Raw genomic sequence first — 14,251 nt, 5'->3', positions numbered from 1 at the left:
GTTACTGCCATCCAAATGAGCGGCTATCTCCGCATTCTGATGACAGAAGAATTCTTTGTATAATAAAGAAAAATCCCCACACACCTGTCCGACAGATCAGAAACGCTCTTCAGGAGTCAGGTGTGGATTTATCAATGACCCCTGCCGCAGAAGACTTCATGAACAGAAATACAGAGGCTACACTGCAAGATGCAAACAACTGGTTAACTGCAAAAATAGAATGGCCAGGTTAGTTTGCCAAGAAGTACTTAAAAGAATAACCACAGTTTTGGAAAAAGGTCTTGTGGACAGATGAGACGAAGATTAACTTACATCAGAGTGATGGCAAGAGCAAAATAGGAAGGAAGAGAGAAGGAACTGGCCAAGATCCAAAGAATCTGTGAAACATGGTGGTGGGGGTCAAGTCAAGTCAGATTTATTCGTCACGTGCACAATAAAGTGCAGTGAAATGAACTTGCCAGCAGCGGTACAATTTAAAAAAAAAAAACACAATAAAAATGTAACACAAAAATCCACCACAGCATTCATCACTGTGGTGGAAGGCACAAAGTTTAGTCAGTCCTCCTCCATTTTCCCCCGTGGTCGGGACCACAACACTCCGCAGTCGCCGTTGCGGGTGGCCAGATGTGCAGACAAGGCAAGTCCTGAATCGGTGCTTCCCTACCGGAGACCGCGGCTTCAAGATGGTGTAGGCCGCAGGCCGGCGGTCAAAGATCTAAAGTCCCCGACGCGCCGCAGTTAGAAGCACCGCAGACTGCAGGGCTGGCGGTCGGAGCTCTGCTCCAGGGATCCCCGGCGAGGGATCCTGCTCCGGATGCTAAGTCCCCGCCGCGCCCGCGGTTAGAAGTAGGCCGCAGGCTGGCGGTTGGAGCTCTTCTCCTCTGGGGTCCCCAACGAGGGATCCCAGGCTCCGGACGCCACGCCAGCTGGAGTTCCACAGACCGCTTCAGGCTGCCGCGGGCCAGCGAACGGAGTGCTCTCTTCTGGCGACCCCCGGCGAGGGGTCGCCCGCTCCGCGATGAAAAAGTCTACGCAGGTGTTATGGATTGGGCATGTATGGCTTCTGAAGGAACTGGCTCATTTATCTTGATTGATGATATAACTGTTGATGCTAGTAGCATAATGAATTCTGAAGTGAATAGACACATCCTATCTCGTTCAAGCAAATGCCTGAAAACTCATTGGCCGGCGGTTCATTCTACAGCAAGACAATGATCCAAAATATACTGCTATAGCAACAAAGGAGTTTTACAAAGCAAAAAAATGGTCAATTCTTAAGTAGCCAAGTCAATCACCCGATCTGAACCCAATTGAGTATGACTTTTATATGCTGAAGTGAAAACTGAAGGGGACTAGCCCCAAGATGGCTGCAATACAGGCCTGGCAGAGCATTACCAGAGAAGACATCCAGCAACTGGTGATGTCCATGAATCGCAGACTTCAAGCAGTCATTGTATGCAAAGGATATGCATCAAAATATTAACATGACTACTTTGATTTACGTTACATTGCTGTGTCCCAAATATTATGGTGCCCTGAAATGGGGGGTGGGGGAGGGGGGAGGGGGGAACTATGTATAAACGCTGCTGTAATTTTTACATGGTGAAACCAAAATGTATAAAAATGGCCTTTTAAATTCTGGCAATGTACACTTTAACCACATGTGATTTTTTCTATTACAAATCTCAAATTGTGGAGTACAGAGACAAATAAATAAATGATAGGTCTTTGTCCCAAATATTATAGAGGGCACTGCATGCATGTGGCAGCCATTTCTTTATTTTCCTTTATAACTTCTCCTGTCTCTACTTCCAAAAGAACAATGTTTATATATGCAAATCCTCTCCTTTTTACACATTCATTAAATTATTTGACCTTACTCTCATTTGATTTTTAATCTCTATTTGAAATCTCTAATATATCTTGGTCTTGTTATTTTTTAATTATAAAAAATCAATATCCTTGGCTTATTAGTCACTCTTGTATATTACACATTTGTTATGGTTGCATGATGTTTCTAATAGCATTTTATCTCTGATTGGTATCGTAGGCAAATGCATTTTTATCATAAAATGTTATGCTTAGAATATATTATACTTAAACTGAGGCATACACAAATGATTTGTTGTTTTCAAAGACAGGTAACTTACACAATATAATATTTGTATTGGTCCAATCATCGAGCGTGAAAATAGGAACTTTGACCTAACTTGCCTATGTCAACCAACGTGCCCATCTGCACCAGTCCCTTTACCTTTGGTCCATATCCCTCTAACCCTATCCTATGCACCAGCAGGTCCTATAAACCTATCCATGTACCTGCTTAAATTTTCTTAAACATTACGATAGTACCTGCCTCAACGACCTCCTCCGGCAACTAGTTCCATACACCCACTGGATGTGGAGAGGATGCTTCCACGTGGGAGAGTCTTTTTTGGAAGGAGATGAGGAAAAATTCATTTAGTCAGATGGTAGTGAATCTGTGGAATTGTTTTGCCACAGAAGGCTGTGGAAGCCAAGTCAGTGGATATTTTTAAGGCAGAGATAGATAGATTCTTGATTAATACAGGTGTCACATCAGAGGTTATGGAGAGAAGGCAGGAGAATGGGGTTAGAATGGAGAGATAGATCAGCTATGATTGAATGGCAGAGTAGACTTGATGGGCCAAATTCTACTCCTATTCCTTATGACATAACCCTACCAAAAAAAACGACCCCTCAGGTTTCTATTAAATCTTTCCCCCTCACCTTAAACCTATGAATTCTATGTTATTACAAATGTTATTGCACTTGGGTATTGTGCACATTTTTGGCCACCTTTCTCAAAGGAGTAGACTGCAGATTTGCCAGAAAATGGTTCCTGGAATAGCAACCAGGGTCACCTTTAAGAGTATAGAAGAAATAGGCATGCTCATTGAAAGCTATAGGAGGATATTTCCATTGTCTCAAGAGTCTAGAACAATGGAGGACAAAAGTCGTGGGATTTTACAGATTCAAAGTAAGGTGCTGGTAAGAGGAATGGAACAAGGAGAAGTGAGGTGTATTTACTGGAATTCTCCACTCCAGAGGCTGTTGTGAAAAATTCAGTGGTTGCATTCCGAACTGATTTGATAGATTTCTGGATGTTAGAGGAGTAAAGGGATAGGTGTGTAAGGCAAAGATTTGGACGTTGAGATTCACCCAATATTGTGTTGAACAATATTGTGTTGCAAGGTCAAGGTTCCTGTTCAAATACATTGATAAATTGATGAATCCAGAGGCAATCTTTTGATAAAACTGCGGTGCATGCTCATCAAAGATGTTGTTACAGGCATATTATATTTGAAAATCATTAAGTGAAAGTTAGAACATTAAGCCATTTATAATCGAAAATAAACCCAAAATGCTGGAGTAACTCTGCGGGACAGGCAGCATCTGTGGAAAGAAGGAATGGGTGACGTTTCGGGTCGAGACCCTCCACTACATACATAGGCCTGAGAGTAAAGTTGCCGGCGATTGAGCAAATCACAAGCCAGTTAAATGTCCGTGCAGTGCACGTCTCTCTCGGGAGAGATGGCTGAACAATTTCAAGCCGCACGCCAAAAACAGCCATTCAAACTGACATTACCTTCCAGAGAAGCAGCTTTCAGTTTAACAGCATGTACGATCAGCTGAAGCCATGTTGAGGTCAGCCCACTCCGTCCTGCGAGCGGCCGTGGCACATTGTTTGCCGGGAACTGTAGTCTTCCACTGAGCATCGCGCCTTGTTCTCACATCCGGACAACCCCAATTGAACTGCAAATCCCAGCAGCCCATTCACTTGCCGGGAGTCGGCGGCGGCAATCATCGCGAGGTTTGAGTGGACAGTGCCGGTCGGTCGGCTATAGGATGTTTGGTGCCGGGTGGGGGAGCCTGGCCAAAGATCCTATTGCAGCTGCTTCCTGTGGCAACGGAAGGCGTTGCTGCAGAGAGGCGACGAGGTCGGTCAATATACACTCTATACTTCCTTTCAATGCCTTCTTTTATGTGGGAAATTGATGGAGACATTCTTCGTTGAGATACGTGTTCAATGGCATGAGCGTGTGAGAAAAATAAACGGCGATTTTTATGGCCTTTCGGTGTCTTCACAGCCGCGGATGTTTGCGACAACAGCAGCGGCTTGTGGTTTATCGACATGCGAGAGCCCACTGCTGGGCTCCAGCCGCCAGGCATTATTTGTGCCTGACCATTGAAATAGTCTAGCCTCAACCCTGCTTTACTGTTGGTATTTGAGTCCCAAATACACTTTAAATGTTCATATGGCATTATTCACAGACCTACACGTAGCAATATCCAGAGGTAGCCGGTGTTATGAGCGGAAAGGAGGGACGATTTCCTTTGTTTTAGTGCTAACATTGACCTCTGTAACCTTTACATAGATACATAGAAAATAGGTGCAGGAGTAGGCCATTCGGCCCTTCGAGCCTGCACCGTCATTCAATATGATCATGGCTGATCATCCAACTCAGTATCCCGTACCAGCCTTCTCTCCATATCCCTTTAGCCACAAGGGTTACATCTAACTCCCTCTTAAATATAGCCAATGAACTGGCCTCAACTACCCTCTGTGGCAGAGAGTTCCAGAGATTCACCACTCTCTGTGTGAAAAATGTTTTTCTCATCTCGGTCTTAAAGGATACCCCCATTATCCTTAAGCTGTGACCCCTTCTCCTGGACTTCCCCCAACATCGGGAGCAATCTTCCTGCATCTAGCCTGTCCAACCCCTTAAGAATTTTGTAAGTTGTAAGTTTAGTTATGCTATAATCAGTTACTGTTATATATCGGATCATAGAAGTATTGAAATGTATTGATCAGAAGGAGATAATTCAGCCCATTGTGTCGATTTGGAACTACGTTTATGTAATTCACTGATAATTGTTTTTAATACGAGACCTTTGGATATGATATATATCTAGTTCGTTGTCAAAATGCCTCTAGCCCATTCCGTTGCAAAGTGCTAGGGTTATATTGTGGGTCATGATATCTCTGCGGCAATGTAAATGTACATATTTTTGTGAATACGCAATATCTGAGTTCAATTAATATTGAACAGTACATTTTGATCTGTTGTGGCACTTTGTACAGTGTGGTCACCTTGGGTTGTAGAACAATGAGATCTTGTTTGTATTATTACAAAGGACCAAATGTAATGATTGATTATTTTACATAGTTACTCTTTTTTTTGAGAGCGAATACTGAGCCAGGAGGAAAATAACAACCATCGTAATCTGAAACAACATCTTAAATTTATGACAACTGCTTATATGAATTGTAGCCAAATTACAAGAACCCTATGGAAATCAATGCAGCAAATACTTGCTGAAGTGCCAATGATGGATTACAATGTGTAACACAATACCTTCATCATTTAATCATGACAAATAATTAAACCAATCATATCAAGTAGTATGCGTTCTGCAGTAGTTAATTTAAAATATAGCTTAATTACCTTGATTAAATTTCAGGATAATGGAGATGCAAGGTACAGCAGGTGCATCCAAATATAGTGGATTATGGTTTTAGTAAGTCTTTTGATAAAGCCCCTCATGGTAGGCTTATCCCGAAGATTAAAATGTACGGGATTCACGATGACTTAGTTGGATGGATGGATTCGGAACTTGCTTAATCATGGAAGACGGATGGTTGAGGTGGAAGGTAGATATTCTGGCTGGACGTCTGTTCCGCAGGGATCTGTGTTGGGACCTTTGGTGTTTGTGATATATATAAATGCATCACACTTAAATGTGGGGTGGGAGATTGCAACCTTCACATGGTCCGCCCTGTTTCGACAAATGCAATCAACCTTGCGTGCACAATCAAGTAAGATCAAATAGAACAAGTTGTCCTACAACTTTAGGCTGTGCACGCCATACGCAAGAAGAAGAAGACACTTAAATGTATATAGATGGGCTGGTGAGTAAGATTTCTGACAACACCAAAATTGGAGGAGTTGAAGACAGTGAGGAATGAAGTCAGAAGATACTGCAGGATATAGATTAGCTGCAGACACGGGCGGAGAAATGACAGATAGATTTTAACCCCGATCAAGTGTGAGATGTTGCACTTCGAGAGGGTGAATGTAAGAAGAGAGTATACAGTTAATAACATGACCTTTAACAACATTGATGTGCAGAGGGATCTTGGAGTCCAAGTTAATAGCTCACAAAAGACTTTAAACTAGAATGGTTGGGGGGAGGGACTCAAATAGAGAAAGCTATTAGACAGTGTGTGAGGCAGGAGGCAGAGAAGGAAAGCATTCAGACCCAACATGTAGGGGGGAAAGAAGAAAACAATAATAAACAGAGAATAAGAGGTGGTGGGGTTCTTAAATGGGTGAGCAGAGAAACAGAGGGGTGTAAAATGCGGGCGGAAGCAATAGGTAGCAAGGTGAAAAGTAAAAGTGGCAGGCAGACAAATCCAGGGCAAAAATCAAAAAGGGCCACTTTTCAACATAATTGTATAAGGGGTAAGAGCGTTGTAAAAACAAGCCTGAAGGCTTTGTGTCTCAATGCAAGGAGCATTCGTAATAAGGTGGATGAGTTGAACGTGCAGATAGCTATTAATGATTATGATATAGTCGGGATCACGGAGACATGGCTCCAGGGTGACCAAGGCTGGGAGCTGAACATCCAGGGATATTCAATATTCAGGAGGGATAGAGAGAAATGAAAAGGTGGTGGAGTAGCGTTGCTGGTTAGAGAGGAGATTAACGCAGTGGAAAGGAAGGACATTAGCTTGGAGGATGTGGAATCGGTATGGGTAGAACTGCGAAACACTAAGGGGCAGAAAACGCTGGTGGGTGTTGTGTACAGGCCACCTAGCAGTAGTAGTGAAGTTGGGGATGGCATCAAACAGGAAATTAGAAATGCGTGCAACAAAGGCAAAACAGTTATAATGGGTGACTTCAATCTACATATAGATTGGGTGAATCAAATTGGCAGGGATGCTGAGGAAGAGGATTTCTTGGAATGTATGCGGGATAGTTATCTAAACCAACATGTAGAGGAACCAACAAGAGAGCAGGCTATTCTAGACTGGGTATTGAGTAATGAGGAAGGGTTAGTTAGCAGTCTTGTTGTGCGTGCCCCCTTGGGCAAGAGTGACCATAATATGGTTGAGTTCTTCATTAGGATGGAGAGTGACATTGTTAATTCAGAAACAACGGTTCTGAACTTAAAGAAAGGTAACTTTGAGGGTATGAGACGTGAATTGGCCAAGATTGACTGGCAATTAGTTCTAAAAGGGTTGACGGTGGATATGCAATGGAAGGTATTTAAAGACTGCATGGATGAACTACAAAAATTGTTCATCCCAGTTTGGCAAAAGAATAAATCAGGGAAGGTAGTGCATCCGTGGATAACAAGGGAAATCAGGGATGGTATCAAAGCAAAAGATGATGCGTACAAATTAGCCAGAAAAAGCAGCATACCAGAGGACTGGGAGAAATTCAGAGACCAGCAGAGGAGGACAAAGGGCTTAATTAGGAAAGGGAAAATAGATTATGAAAGAAAACTGGCAGGGAACATAAAAACTGACTGCAAAAGTTTTTATAGATATGTGAAGAGAAAGAGATTAGTTAAAACAAATGTAGGTCCCTTGCAGTCAGAAACAGGTGAGTTGATCATGGGGAACAAGGATATGGCGGACCAATTGAATAACTACTTTGGTTCCGTCTTCACTAAGGAAGACATAAATAATCTGCCGGAAATAGCAGGGGACCGCGGGTCAAAGGAGATAGAGGAACTGAGTGAAATCCAGGTTAGTCGGGAAGTGGTGTTGGGTAAATTGAATGGATTAAAGGCCGATAAATCACCAGGGCCAGATAGGCTGCATCCCAGAGTACTTAAGGAAGTAGCTCCAGAAATAGTGGATGCATTAGTGATAATTTTTCAAAACTCTTTAGATTCTGGAGTAGTTCCTGAGGATTGGAGGGTAGCAAACGTAACCCCACTTTTTAAGAAGGGAGGGAGAGAGAAAACGGGGAATTACAGACCAGTTAGTCTAACATCGGTAGTGGGGAAACTGCTAGAGTCAGTTATTAAAGATGGGATAGCAGCACATTTGGAAAGTGGTGAAATCATTGGACAAAGTCAGCATGGATTTACGAAAGGTAAATCATGTCTGACGAATCTTATAGAATTTTTCGAGGATGTAACTAGTAGAGTGGATAGGGGAGAACCAGTGGATGTGTTGTATCTGGACTTTCAGAAGGCTTTCGACAAGGTCCCACATAAGAGATTAGTATACAAACTTAAAGCACACGGTATTGGGGGTTCAGTATTGATGTGGATAGAGAACTGGCTGGCAAACAGGAAGCAAAGAGTAGGAGTAAACGGGTCCTTTTCACAATGGCAGGCAGTGACTAGTGGGGTACCGCAAGGCTCAGTGCTGGGACCCCAGCTATTTACAATTTATATTAATGATCTGGATGAGGGAATTGAAGGCAACATCTCCAAGTTTGCGGATGACACTAAGCTGGGGGGCAGTGTTAGCTGTGAGGAGGATGCTAGGAGACTGCAAGGTGACTTGGATAGGCTGGGTGAGTGGGCAAATGTTTGGCAGATGCAGTATAATGTGGATAAATGTGAGGTTATCCACTTTGGTGGCAAAAACAGGAAAGCAGACTATTATCTAAATGGTGGCCGATTAGGAAAAGGGGAGATGCAGCGAGACCTGGGTGTCATGGTGCACCAGTCATTGAAAGTAGGCATGCAGGTGCAGCAGGCAGTGAAGAAAGCGAATGGTACGTTAGCTTTCATAGCAAAAGGATTTGAGTATAGGAGCAGGGAGGTTCTACTGCAGTTGTACAGGGTCTTGGTGAGACCACACCTGGAGTATTGCGTACAGTTTTGGTCTCCAAATCTGAGGAAGGACATTATAGCCATAGAGTGCAGAGAAGGTTCACCAGACTGATTCCTGGGATGTCAGGACTTTCATATGAAGAAAGACTGGATAGACTTGGCTTATACTCGCTAGAATTTAGAAGATTGAGAGGGGATCTTATAGAAACGTACAAAATTCTTATGGGGTTGGACAGGCTAGATGCAGGAAGATTGTTCCCGATGTTGGGGAAGTCCAGGACAAGGGGTCACAGCTTAAGGATAAGGGGGAAATCCTTTAGGACCGAGATCAGAAGAAACTTTTTCACACAGAGAGTGGTGAATCTCTGGAACTCTCTGCCACAGAGGGTAGTTGAGGCCAGTTCATTGGCTATAATTAAGAGGGAGTTAGATGTGGCCCTTGTGGCTAAAGGGATCAGGGGGTATGGAGAGAAGGCAGGTACGGGATACTGAGTTGGATGATCAGCCATGATCATATTGAATGGCGGTGCAGGCTCGAAGGGCCAAATGGCCTACTCCTGCACCTATTTTCTATGTATTTCTATGTATGTAAAAGGTGGCAACACAACGGTGGTCAAGAATACATATGGAATGCTTGCCTTCATTGTTAGGGGCATTCAGTACAAGAGTCAGGAAGTCATGATGCAGCTCTATAGGACTTTGGTTAGACTGCATTTGGAATATTGCATGCAGTTCTGGTCGCCCCATTACAGGAAAGATGTGGAAGCTGTAGAGAGGGTGCGAAGGCAGTTTACCACAATGCTGCCTGGATTACTGAGTTTCATCTTCAGGGAGAGGTTGGATAGATTTGGATTGTTTCCTCCGGAACATCGGAGGTTGAGGGGAGACTTGATAGAAGTATACAAATTCATCCTATTAAACATTGTCACAAGCTCCATTTCTTGTGCATAGTCTTTACCATTCATCCTGTCAATTATATGAAGTTGAATGATTATTTGTAGTTGAATGATTATTTGTAATGTCTGTTTGTAATGGCATTATATTGACTCTGAGGTCAACTTCCAACTTTAAGCTTCATCAAAATCTTTACATTAATTTTTTTTAACTCGTGTTACTGATACAAATATAATCTCTGTGGCCTGATTGACGAGTTATCAATGGAAAGAATTTGGAAAGAATTGTCGAAACCTTTTTTAAAAAAAAAGTCTAAATTTAAAAGTGAACATCTGCAGAATCTGAACGACTGCGTTTGAAAGTGTAAGGAAGGCACTTTCTTTGCACTGAGCAATTTTCAGAGGGTGAAACTAATGAATTAATAACAAGATGTAAGGAAATGTCAGAGACTTTGAACGTGTATTTTGCCTTTGTCTTTCCATTGAAATAATAACGGTAAAACTTAGGCGAAATGAAGGGTGGAACTCACTTTCAGATAGGAAAGCAATACCTGGTAGCCTATGCAACTGAAGGCTGGCAAACGCACTGGAGCTAATGACCTGGATGCTGAAATGATAAAAAGAAGGGTTGCAGTGATGGTGGCTGTATTAATTGTGATCTTCCAAATTTTCCTAGGTTGTAGAACCTAGGAGTTCCTAGGAGTTCCAGCTTATTGGAAAACTGCAAATGTAGTTCTCCCAGTTCCGGTTTCGGCGCTGCGCACACGGCAGTCACCCAACAGTCAATCGTCTTTTCCTTCCCTACTCACTTTCACTCAGTTTGTTGACTGTCCCACCAGGGATATGAAAACATTGGCATACAGCAGGTCCAATGTTAAAGATGTATATCAGTGAGGGGAGGGAAGCTGAATACAGAGGTGTAGTCAACGACTTTGTTGAGTGGTGTGGGATGAATCACCTGCAGCTCAACACCGACATGACGAAGGAGTTAGTGGTGCACCTTAGGGGTAGAGGAACACCACTGTCCCCATCAATGGTGTGGATGTGCAGTTTACCAAAGAGTACAAGTTCCTTGGAGTTTACCTGGACAGTAAACTGGACTGGTCCAGGAACGCTGAGGCCTTGTACCAGAAGGAACAGAGCCGTCTGTACTCTGCTCCTTCAATGTCTGCAGTAAGATGCTGCGGATGTTCTACCAATCGGTGGTGGCCAGCGCCATCTTCTTCACTGTCGTGTACCGGGGCTGCAGGGTGAAGGTCACGGATGTCAATAGGATTAACAAGCTCATCAAGAAGACTGGCTCCACCCTGGGGGTGGAGTTGGATTCATGGGAGGTGGTATTGGAGGAGAGGATGCTTCTCAAACTATGGAGCATCTTGGACAATGCAGTTCACCCCCTCCATGACATTGGTCAACCTGGACTGGTTCCACCAAGATGCAGTACAGAACGCCACAGGAGATCATTTTCCCCTGTGGCTATCAAACTGTACAACTCCTGCCCCATCTGTTATGGCGTAGACTGACTCCCCTCTTCGTCCCCCCACCCCCAATCTTTGCACATCCCCAATCCTTTCAATTCGTCACTTTAATTTCATGTATCTTGTTGTGTTTTATGACTGTTAGCAGGCCAATTTCCCTCCTGGGATAAATAAAGTTGGATCGTATCGTAATGTCCCTATTCAAGAATAGAACAAGACAGAAAGCAAGAAACTTTGGCCTAACTACTTTGACATTTGTGATTGGAAAAATGATGGAAACAATTATTTTTTTTTAGTGTAGCTCTGGAATGGGAAATTACATTTGACCAATTTCTTAGTGTTTTTGAGGATATAACAATCAGAGGAGATAAAGAAGAAAGGATCTGTAATTCATTAAGATTGCTAGATGCCATTCATATTGCTAGATGCCTTTCATAATCATCATATTATATGATAATTACTGCATGATAGCTTATGGCTTTAGGAATAATATATCAGAACGGGTACGGGTTTAACTAACTAAAGAAAACAAAATTGGGATAACAAACAGAGTAACAGTTGGCAACTAACTAGTGGAATGTCACAGGCATCAGTGCTGGGACCTCAACTATTTATAATTTATATCAATGATTGAGATGTATTGTAGCATATTTGCTGATGATACAAGAATAGTCGGGAAGAAGTTGTGAGTGTCTGTCTTCTCCTTCTTGCGTATGGCGTGCACAGCCTTAAATTGTAGGACAACTTGTTCTATTTGATCTTATTTGACTGTGCACGCCGGGTTGATTGCATTCGTCGAAACCAGGTGGACCACATGAAGGTTGCAATCTCCCACCCCTGATTGTAAGAGGATACAACTAGGTTAAGCTACTGGGCAGATGAAGTATAATGTGATAAAATGTGGTGTTAACTACTTTGTAGGAAGAATACAAAAGCAGATATTGTTTAAATAGAGAGAGTTATTACACAATGCTTAAGTGTGGAGATAACTGGGTGTCCTCGAACATGAAGCACAAAAAGTTAATGTGCAAGTAGAAGTAATTAGGAATACAAATACAACGTTGGCCTTTATTTTGATAGGGTGGTGTATGAAAGCAGAGGAGTTTTTAATTGTCATATATACCAGCTACAGAGTAATGAAATTCTTACTTGCTGCAACTTTATAGACCTTTTAAGACAAAACACATATATAAATATCCTAGACTAGACCCATTGGGTCCCAACATCACACGGGAGGGCTGGTCCCCCAACGCAATATTCCACCTCTCCACCAATTCCAATAAAGGTTGCCGGAGGGGGGTGGGAGCTTTCTGGAGCGCTAGTATGGGAGTTGTGGGCTGAAGGGATTGGTTTCCAGAGGGCTAGTATGGAGTTTGTGGGCCGAATGGATTCTTGGGCTGGCGGCTCAGTCACTCAAGCCTGTTGTGCTGGCAGCTCACTCACTCACGGCTGGTAGGCTGGCTGTTGACTCACGGCTATTCCTTGAAATTCCATTTCAAGCAGGGTGCAAGGCCACCAAATTCAAGTGCAGTTTCATACCATTTCAAGCAGGGTGCAAGGCCACTAAAGACAGCGAGTCATAACCTCTCCCTCCTCCATCTTGCAGAGACTGAGCCACGCCCACACTTCTGGGTTTTATAGTCCCTCCCTCCCTGCCACCAGAAGGGGCGTGGTCTTCATGGCGTGATTGACAGGAGAGAGAGTCTCAACATTTTTTAAACACTAATAACTTATTTTTCATCGATGGGAAAAATCCTCGGCTCCTGATGAGCGGACGGGGACTCTAAGTAAGATGGTTAAAAATCACAGCCGTACGTGGTGGCGATTTTTCTAAAATCAATATAAAGCGCAAACAGGAAGTGGTCAAGATCAGACTTTTAATTATATAGAAGGCAAGGCAACTTTAATTAGGCAACACAGCTTTTGCATTTCCAAACCAAAGGCAACACAGCTGTAGCATTTCCAAACCAAAGGCAACACAGCTTTAGCATTTCCAAACCAAAGGCAACACAGCTTTAGCATTTCCAAACCAAAGGCAACACAGCTTTAGCATTTCCAAACTATATTTTCAAACCACATTAAGGGCACTGACAGGTCAGTAAAACCACTCACAGTTTAGTAGACATGTGTTCAGTGTTATTCACAGCTCAGACTGAGAGACGTGACCCTCTCGCTCCACCATCTTGCAGAGACTGACTGAGGCACTCAACACTTCTGGGTTTTATAGTCCCTCCGGAAGGGGCGTAGCCTTCAGGAGAGAGAATCTCAACATTTTTTAAACACTAATAACTCTTTTATTTTTCATAGATGGGAAAAATCCTCTTGTCCTGCGCAGCGGAGGGGAACTCTGAGTAAGATGGCCAAAAATCACAGCCGTAAGTGGCAGCGTATTTTCTAAAATAAATATACAGAACAACAGGAAGTGGTCAAGATCAGACTTAGTAATATAGATAATAATCAATAATACAAAAAACTAATAATCAGTAATACTAGGTAGCCAGAGCACAAAAGTGCAAACCATGAAGTACGGAATGCAACCAAAAAGCATAAAGTCCATAGAAGATCATAATTGCTGAGGTTAGTTGTGCATTATTCAAGAGTCTGATGGTTGCTGGGTAGAAGCTGTTTCTGAATCTGGAGATCAGTTTTCTGGCACCTGTACCTTCTTCACAATGGTAGTAGCAAAATGAGAGTGTGGCCTGGGTGGTGTGAATCTTTGATATTTTGATAACATTTTTTGAAGCAGCATCTCCAATAGATCCCTTTGATGGTGGGGAGGTCAGTACTCATGATGGATGGGGCAATGTCCATTACTCTCTGCAACCTCCTTTGTTACTGGCCATTTGAGTTATCAAACCAGGCTGTGATGCAACCAGTCATGAGACTTCCTTCATGCAGCTGTAGCGATTCAGTAGAGTATTTGGCAATATACCAAATCTCCTCAATCTTTTACGGAAGTTGAAGCTTTGATGAGCTCTCCTTGTGATTGCATTGAATTGCTGGGCCAGGGTAGATTGGTTTCAGAGATATATATGCCCAGGAACTTGAAGCTGTTGACTC

At 42.9% G+C, this 14,251-nt stretch overlaps 1 protein-coding gene across 4 annotated transcripts in view; it reads right to left on the bottom strand.

Annotated features, from left to right (window-relative positions):
- Positions 1-3,708, bottom strand: part of naa35 (N-alpha-acetyltransferase 35, NatC auxiliary subunit) — a 63,485-nt gene extending 59,777 nt beyond the window's left edge. For all 4 annotated transcript variants that reach the window (XM_033017672.1, XM_033017670.1, XM_033017671.1 and 1 more), the window contains exon 1: positions 3,608-3,708. The gene's annotated coding sequence lies outside the window, so the exon portion shown is untranslated. The remainder of the gene's footprint in view (positions 1-3,607) is intronic.
- Between the last annotated feature and the right edge of the window lie 10,543 nt (positions 3,709-14,251).

The sequence above is a fragment of the Amblyraja radiata genome, chromosome 3, assembly GCF_010909765.2.
Source record: "Amblyraja radiata isolate CabotCenter1 chromosome 3, sAmbRad1.1.pri, whole genome shotgun sequence".
In the NCBI taxonomy this organism is placed as follows: domain Eukaryota; kingdom Metazoa; phylum Chordata; class Chondrichthyes; order Rajiformes; family Rajidae; genus Amblyraja; species Amblyraja radiata.
Note: the sequence above shows the minus strand (reverse complement) of the source record. Positions and strands in the feature narration are given on the sequence as shown.